This window comes from Pinus tabuliformis, chromosome 4_1 (genome assembly GCF_031772625.1).
Source record: "Pinus tabuliformis cultivar Carrire ecotype Pingquan chromosome 4_1, CPIR1, whole genome shotgun sequence".
Taxonomy (NCBI): Eukaryota; Viridiplantae; Streptophyta; class Pinopsida; order Pinales; family Pinaceae; genus Pinus; species Pinus tabuliformis.
Window position 1 is genome coordinate 345,322,543 of NC_142303.1, and position 9,831 is coordinate 345,332,373.

Below are 9,831 nucleotides of genomic sequence, written 5' to 3' on the forward strand. Positions count from 1 at the left end.
ATCAAGTCATTTCCCAGTTTCTTATTCCCAAAGAGATTGTCACTGACCATGGCAGTCATTTCTAGAACCACATGATGTCTGAATTAGCTCTTAATTTGGGTTTCTGGAAGGAGCATTCGTCTCCTTATTATCCTCAGGACAATGGGAAACTTGAAGCTATGAATAAATCCCTAAAAATCATCCCGCAAAGGACGATTAAAAAAGCTCGATCTAATTAGCACATTATGTTATATCCGGTGCTTTGGGAATACCAAATGCAAGTCAAGGCTGCTACAGGTTTTACTCCTTTTCAACTAGTTTATAAGTTGGAATCGATTTTTCATGTGGAATGTGAAATTCCTTGCCTTAAATTAGTTGTTGAACTTCTTCCAGATACTTCTATTATTGAAGATCACCTTGTTCATTTGGAACATCTCGATGAGCAACGTCGAGATGCTACCATAATCAACGAAGCTCATAAAAGGGGAGTAAAAGCTCAATATGATAAGGTTGTCTATCCTAGGGTTTTCTCTAAAGGCGACCTTGTCTTGGTTTATGACCATGACAAAGATGCCTTCGGGGCAAGGAAGTTCAAATCTATGTGGTACAGTCCCTTCATTGTTAAAAAGGTTTTGAAAAATGGAGCTTATGAGTTGGTCGATTTTGAGGGAAATGAGTTGGTGGAGCCCAGAAATGGTCTTTATCTTAAAAATTGTTTTGCTTAAGCTTCGGCCTTTCATTTTTCTTGGTTGTAAATATTGTATATTTGTGTATATCTTTCTATCAATTTCGTAGTGATGTTGATATTTTTTATCTTCTTTGGCAAGTATTGATGGATGATTTGATATATATAGGATTCATCAATGGTGCTAGTAGACACACCCAAAACCTTGCTTCCACGACTTGGGTGATTTATTATCCATCCAGCGAGTTGTTGGTTTTAAGAGGTGTATGTATCATTCCGGCTTCAAACAATGTTTCTAAATATATTGCTATTATTGATTTACTATATGAGGCAATATCTCTTGGTATTGATCCATTAGTAGTATACTTGGATTCACAAGTTGTGGTATCTCAATTAAATAACATCTATTGTGTGAGAGATCCTTATTTATATCGCCAATTTCTAAGAGTGCATTTATTACATATATCATTTATTTATATCAAATTTATTCATATTCCACGATCAGAAAAATCATTTATGGATTATATCGCTAATCAAACATTAGATTGGCACATAAATCATTCATCACATTAAAAATAAAAAATAATCAAAGAGTCATTTGTATATATATATGATCATCAGAGCGAAACTGTCAGTACATAGATAGAAGCTTTATGTTCAAAATAATATACAAAATTGGGACAAAATCGTCCTACAAAATTATGTCTTATGCCCATAATCATCTCTAATAAAAATATCTGGTCATCCATCTATGGGTCCTACTCAGGGTGAGTGGCACGGAAGAAGACGATGGCATTTTCTGCCCGTTGAAAAAGTTACACCCAATCACGTGGCACTCCTACCATGCTTCTTTGCATCTCCTCTAGAAGGACTTCTATTGCTACAATAGGTACCTAGTGAGTCAGTCTCACCAAGTTTCTATGTACAACATGGAGGGTCCTTTCGGTATTAGTTAGGTCTCTTCTACGATCCTTGTGCCTAAGTAGACCCTCAGGTCTTACTGGTCCAACATCTGTGTGATGATCAAAACAATTTTGTAAGTATTTTTCTCATCAAAAATATTTTCAATTTATTTATACTTAAAATCCAAAAAATCTAAAAATCTAAAAAATTAAAAACATTTTTACCTATGGCTTCCCACACTGCATCTAGTGGCAACACCATATCTAGCTCTACTTTGAAATTGATGCCAGTGTAGGGGTAGTCCTCAACAATTATGACTTCTTGTTCCCACCACGTGAAGAAATTTTCATCAAAAGTGCTTCTAGAACCTCACTACCCCCTAGTCTCTTCATTAGATCATCCCATCTGCCTATTCGAGGATCCCTCGGGCTGCTCATGGTGTACAATACCTTGGGTCAAATCCCTGGTACTCTCTCAAAGAAAATGGAGCACATGATGGTTCCATATCTGAAGTTTTTTGTCTAGCCTTTTTGGATAGATGTAAGGTTCATTTTCATATTGGTCAAGTGGGTTGTGTAGAAGTCAAAAACTTTCGTGAGACACTATACTACTAGACTCATCAAAACTCGAGAATCCTGGTGCAGAGAGGCTAACCCATTCACCCTAGCAATGGTAAAGAGAAGGATTCTCAAAGCTAAGCTCTCTACATGTTCAATTGGAATTTGAGTTCCAATCTTCTTCATGTTCCCTAGGTAGTATATTTTTACATAGTCCTCTACACTGAGGCTCCCTCTCGTTCTTCCTATTCAATTGGCCTTCTCTCCTCTTCGGGCAAGACCGGTGATAAGATATATATCCTCTATTTATATACTTAGAGGCATTTGGTCAATGATAAAAGCATCTTCTTCTGGATCCCAATAATGGATCCAGAATGATGATAAGCTTCATGATTAGGTAAATATATCGACCTTAATACACCTCCAAGCTTACTAAAATCAACTATTCTCATAATTCCTTACATGTTTTAATTATATTTTGCTTAATGAGATGAGTAAAAGTAAGATGTTATGTCTAGTGGTCTAATGTGCATTGATTGCAGACTTTTGGGAGCAAATTATGGCAATTATGGATAATTAAGGTGCAGGAAATCGAATTAGACAAGAAGGAGAGATTATAGGAGATGGATATGCCTCATTAAATCCTCAATCATTCAATCAATTCACACTAGCTTAGAGTTGCAAGCAGCGGAGTCATGAAGATCATTGGCAGTTGAGCCAGTGATAGTTAAGAACCAGCTCATCTTGAGTTTGGGATCCAAGCCTCCCTAGATTTAAGGAAGTTGTTGGAAACTTCAGTTTTATAAATAAGGAGGCCTAGAGCCTCATTAAGATTCAATTTTTTTAGGAATATAACTAAGCACTTTCGAGTTGAAGGTGTTAGGTTCCTATACCAATAGGTTTCATTTTTCATGATTGACTATGGAAGTGCCAAATATGTTCATCCTTGCATGCTGCAATGGTTCCATATTTTGTAAACAAAAGAAGAAAATTAAAAAATGAAAAGAGGGTATGCCCTAAAAGAATAATCAAAGGGCAAGAAAATGAATTGGTCAGAAAGAATAATAGAAATGAACCCCAAACCAGAAGACCAGGAAAGTGGCCAGTCAAAATGCCACTGCTATCTTATTTGCAAGTTCACAATGTGCAAATACTGTTGCTTATCACACTTGATGGATGGCCCAACAGTTCAATCTGGACCACTCCATATTTAAATTTGTTGTTGTAGAATAGAGAATGAATATCTGTCCAAACAGTTTAAGCTTGGTAGATGAGTAGATAGGTAGAGAAATTAAGGAGCCCAACTGCTTAATCTGGGCCCTTGGAAGAGATAAGGGTAGAGTTAGATAGGAGGGCAGACAAAAGAAAAGAGGACAATCAGGGTTTGCTAGTCCAAGTGCACCCAATTGAAAGGAAGAAAAAATGTTAGGTGTATTAGGCTCGGTAGGCAATTTGAGGTTGAAAAAGCAAGTTTGTGGTCATTTTTTGTCTTATCAAGAAAGATTTATTTCATCAATGACACAAGGACCATGGCAGTTGCTTGGTTGAATAACAATGGAAGCATGACTAATTCCCCATCATTCCCCCAGAAATCTTTTACTAACATCCCCTTAGGGACCTTGGGATCTGCCCAATAGTCCAGTTTCACTTCATTTTGTGAGAAATGTTGAGTTGAACTCTGTGTTTACTTAGTGGAAAGAAGCCACATTTCTTGTGTAAAAATCATCATTCCATGTTCCTTTCATTTCCCTATGCCTGAGTTTTTACTCTATAAGCTTAGGACTCACTCATGCAGTTTCATCCCACAAAGTCATATTAACATCTAATTTTATTATTTAGCTCCCTTAAATCATTTTCCCATCCCTATTTTTACAAAAAACTATATAAAAACCAAAAAAAATGTAAATATCCCCACCCCTTGGCACTATAGCCATACAATACAAAGTTAGGGGAATACTAGGTCCATTTGTGGCCTTGTTATTAACCCTTCTGCGTATAAACCTTCAGAGTTTATTTAGCGCCAGGTTAAATAAATAACCGTGTTAACCCCCCTCCTAAACCATACTATAACCCCGCGTGCATATATATAACGGGTTTAGTTTAACATTTGGTTAAACTAATAACCATGTTTGCCCCGTATAAACCATATAACATGCCACAACCCAAAGTTTATTACCCCCCGGCGCATTGTTAAACATTTAAATAATAGGTGGGTCCCACGTCCAAAGCTTCTCACCATCCATCCTCGCCCGACCGCCGTCCGATCCAGAGCCCAGCATCCAACGGTGGGCGGCAATATCACATGCCCCGATCCACCGAAGATTAGCGTCAGGGGGATGGGCGGTATTGCTGCCGTACACTTGCCACGCGTCAACCTCCCGGCGTGATTGGATCCCCCCTCTGCAATACCACCCCGGGCTCAAAGCGGTGCGGGGAAAACCAAAAACCGCCCGCCACCTGCCCGATGACGTCAGGTCCTCATCACCATATGACGTTGTGTACACATTGGCCCGCTGCTGCTCTGTATCATTGCCACATCACCTGCTGACATCACCGCCCGCCACCGTGTCACATGCCACATCACTCCCCATACCCACTACGTGCCAAAAGTACTTCATGCTAACATCATCCCCGAAAAGCACCAAAAGCGTTAAAATGTCCAAAATTAAATAAAAAGTCGTGAAAATGACTATTTGGGATTATTTTCTATTGTTATGTTGGTGAAGAACTTGCATGCGATTTTACGTTCAAATCGGCCACCAACCTGCACAATCCATCACCTTGCGATCATTGCTCCGTAGCTCGACTCCATAGCTTGAGTCACCCCTGCTATATGTCCTCTGCGCCATAAAAATAGGTATTTACCCACATTTGACCCATAAACCCTACTTTTTAGAAATTTCACCATTAAAATTGACTGAGGAGCTCGAATTCAAACTAAAAGCACTCCGGCACATAAAATTCCACCTATAAACTCACTGGTTGACCCCCTGTTCAAGAGCAACCCGACAAATTCACTATTAAAATGCATTTTAAGGTCGTTTTTGCCGCCAGAGTTTGCAAACTGCCCATGCACTCACTCCCTTTGTCAAAATCCTCTATAGAATTTCACTCATTTGGCTAAAAAAACATTCCCATTCCCTCTGCAGTATACCCACAGAGCCTATCAATCCATTGAATTCATTTAAAAACCTGTCCCAATTCTGCAGAATTTTCTCTTTTACCATAAAAATTTACACAATGGGGCCTAATCTATATCAAAGTCTAGTCTGCTAGCTCCCTTACAAAGCTTCAGAGACAATTTTTACTATTCAGTTGTTACACCAATCCAAGTTCCAGATTACAGACACAGAGCATTCAACATGGCCACTCCAGCAGCCTTGAACATCACTCCTCTCAATGCACCTCATAAGGAACTTGAAGCATTACCTTTAGCTGATAGGGACCACCTAATTCAAGATTTGGTTGGTGACAGAAACCACTTGCAGACCTTCTGTCAGCTGAGAAACAGTTACCTGAACAACAGTGATATTTATGGCATTTGGGAATCAAACTTGCCCATCTACTTCCTCCCTTCTGTCAATATTTTCCCTGAAATTATTCGCCTCTGCTGTGAAAACTATGACCCATCTCAAAGAGCAGTCAAGTCTCCATCTGGGAGCACCCTCTTCCAAATAACTCCTGATTCAATCAACCAAATGCTAAACTTCAAGCAAACTCAGCTTCTGGTCCCTCTCTCTATGAAATTCCTGCTTGATGAAGGTCCTAAACTTTCCAGCTCTGAGATAGCCCGAATTGCCAAAGTATTCATGAGAGCAGACCGCCAGCCTACAGGGCCACCTCCTTTTCTTTATGTGTGCTTTAATGAAGTGGGCAAGTTACTGGTTGATATGATATCCTATGTACTAGGTTTCAAAACAAGTGAGCACATTGATGAAACTATACTAGTCATGTTTTCTGCATTTAGCCCAGGACAACCCCCTGTTGTCAAATACAACTATGCCAAATTCATCTCCAATAAGATACATGACCAATTGTTGAAGCTGGATAGGGAGGGAGTCTTCAAATATTCATCCTATATCTATCATTTGTTCATGTATTATCAGCCAGACTGCTTCCAATGCCCCATCAAAAGATTGGACTCTAAAGGGGAAAAGAGGTCTGTGATTTTCTGGACCTCAGTCTTTCATGAAGTCCACAATTCCCCCTACTCTTACTGTGAGTTCATTGACTTGTTTGTCTATCCAGTTTCTTGTCTCCTAAAGAGAACTCCTCCTGCTAGGTTATCCTATGACATGCAAAAAATATTGTAGCTTTCAAAGAACTACAAAATAGGTGACTGGTACTTTTACCAAAATCACATTGTCATTAGGATCTATGGCTATGAGCTCTGTCCCTACAGGCTCCCAAGATATGTGCCAATGAGACTGTTTGCCTTGGAGTATTACAGGCAACTCATCAATTCAGATTTAACTCATTTTCATAGTGCCAAGAAAAAGGCTCGCCTGAAATTCAAAGACCAACTAGGCCCCTTTGTCATGAACAAGAAAGAAGGTTGGCAAGATGCTGATCAAATATTGGGGGAGAAACTCAAGTTGAAAAGGAGTTTCTAGTGGGTCCCTTATGGCCGAGATGGCCTTATTAATGCCAGAAAAATAAAATATAGGCTATCAGCGTATGAGCATTGTAAAATCCCACAGATTGAACAATTTGCCAACCAAGATGAATGGGTGGCAGGGACATTAGTTGAGGAATTCACCCAAGAATAAATTATGGAGCAAAATGTAAAATATTTGGAAAAGACTCTTGACTTGGATTCTTTTGAGCAGGTAATATCTAGACTACCACAACAAGTCAGAGAAGGCACATCTACTGCTGCAGCTTCACAAGCTTCCCAAGAAAGATCTACACCAGCAATAGGTATAGCAAATAGCAAGGAGGTGATGGATGCAGAGAAGGAAACAGTGATAGAACAACCTACCACCTCAAAGGAGCAGAGTTAAGGACAGGCCCCTCCACAACAAACTGAAGCACTACAGGTGCCAGCTTTACAAACTCCTCTTAATGAGGAAAGAGGTAAAAAGAGGGATAGGGAAGAGACCACACCTCCAAGTGGGTCAATCCAGCAACCAAATGCCAAAAGATAGAGAGTTGATCCTCAAGTTGAGGAAGAAATTACTGAAGAAGTCATAGAGAGCCCGACGAGTGGAAGAGAAACTAGCCAGCAAACACCTACTAGCTCATTTCAACAAGAGCAAGAGAGGCAGCATGGCATGGAGGTCTCTTCCTCAAAGCAGCAAAGCAAGCAACCACCTGGCATCAAAGCAACTTTCATGGAAATCAAGGCTCAGAATGATTTGTTAAGGGTAGAGCTATATGATCAATTCCTCAAGGCAACACCCTCAAAACAGCAGAGATTAATGGAAGCCTATGAGTTTAAGGACGAAAATATGGTCCTGAGCCATTTCAAGCCTAAGATACTATAGCCCCAAACAGCTACATACTATATAAAGACAAGCTTAGAGGTCCTCTCCAAGGACATAGACGTGATGGACCAAATAGAGCTGCACAATCCAACAGGTGAGATGGTCTATGCCACCCTAGTATACAAGGCCATGTTGGCTCATCAACTGAAGGAATCATTGAAAAACAAAAACACTCAATTGGATTTGGAAAGAATGTCTTCCTCTGCCAAAGATAATAGAATAAAGACATTGGAGGAAATCATTGTCGAACTATGACATGATCCTAAGAAGGATGCTAAAGCCATCCAAGCCCTCATAAAGAAGAAAGAGGAAGATATTGCTGCACTGAGAAAGCAATTGAGGCTGCCTGCAACTATGCACCCTCAAACTACAGAACTTGTACAAGAAAAGGAAGGAGAAGATACTATGGATCTGCTAGTGAAGATGAACCAAAGAATAATTCAGATGGAGGAAGAACTGGAGAGAGCATTGCAAGGCAAGCAGGGAGAGTCGACATCCCAGCCACCTCAAACAGCTCCAACTGTTGTCACTATTGTTCCTCCCACACAAGCAGCAGCAATCCCTCCTGTTATCCCAGCATCCACCAAAACTACATCAACTACAGATGCTACAGCAGCAACAACAATAGCACCAGAATCTAGCATGAGCATGGAAGAAATGATGAAAGCAGTCAAAGAGCTAGAAGTTCAGGTGACAGAGGTGAAAGAGGCCAAAGAAAAGTTGGCCAAGCTGGAGGCAAGCTATGACAAGTCCAAGATGACAGTGGTTGAGAAAAAAAGAGAAATAAAAGCCTTGGACAACAAAATAAAAGCCTTAGAGAAGGAGCTTACTTTGGACAAAAATCTAGCTGAAATCAAGAAGATTTTGTGGGCCAAAATTGGCCAATCAATCACTGACCAATGGTGATCGATTCAGGCCATACATGAACAAATAGAATTGATAGGCCTAGCTCAGTTTGAGACTCAAAGGGCTAGAGTAGCATTGGGAAATATGCCTGAGCAGGCCAATAAAATGATTCACTTCCTGAACACTCATACCAAAGAGGAGTTGGTAGCATTAGACATCAGTAGTAGGACAGATACTATTCTGACAGCAAAAAAGGTGCTGACCCTAAGAAATTTTGTGCAAACTCTAGAAAGAAAGTGCCAGGAAATGCAGGCAGAAATAGATGATTTCAAGCTAAAGCTTGCAGCATTACAGAGCAGAGGATTGCCCAACCTATTAACCAGCGCTGGAAGACTACTGACCCGTGAACAGTATACTACCAGGATGAATAATTATGTTTCAAATCAGATTACAGCATCCTCAAGTACCTCAGAAGAAACAGGGCCTCCCTCTGGACAGACTCTTTATGACAAGCTAGAAAATCTGTTCTACATTGAACATGAGATAAATCACCTGTTTGAGGTTCAGCCCAACTTTTACAGATACACTGAAGCTGATGAAACACTCATAAAGATACAAAGACATCAGCTACCTACAGAGGATTGGTGGCAGGCAATGCTGGAAATTCTACCCAGGTAATTTTATTTTCGTTCCCTTTTTTATCAGCTTCAGATTTTTAACCAGCTACAGGTCAGCAAATTTGGATACACAGGCCACCTGTTAAAGAGTAAAAACAGTAGAAAGAAAGGGTCAAATTATGACTGCAGCTCATTAATAAAAGACCAAGTATGGATGCCAAGGCCAGGACAGCAAAGCACCAGGACAACAAACACATGAACCGCAGATTAAAGACGCGGCTTTAGCCGACTCAGTTAGTCCAAAAGGTCATATATCTCTGACAAAGTGGACAGCTAGCACACCAACAATTACTACAACATTTATTTCTTTCATTTACTTCTTTAAAGAGTTTGTAAAGAAAGTTATTGCATGAAGACTTATTTGCAAGATATTTTGTATCTCATTTTTGTATAAATACCTCCCCATAGAATGTATTTGGGGTTGGTGATTTTCTTTGTAGACTGCACTGTAATTTTTGAGACTTTCTAGTACAAATGGTTGTTGAAGTTCATGGTTTCTACACCGTCTGAAAGTGGAAATGATGTTCTGGGACCTGCTACAGAATTCCTGTGTCATTCAATGGAACAATAAGTTATTCTAAACTGTGTTTTATGTTTTCTGTGTTTGCAAATTTCATATATGTTCCATAATCTTGGTAACAGAGAAGAAAGAATAGCCCAGGATTTGTTTAAATGCACCCTGTGTTAAATCTCTGCTA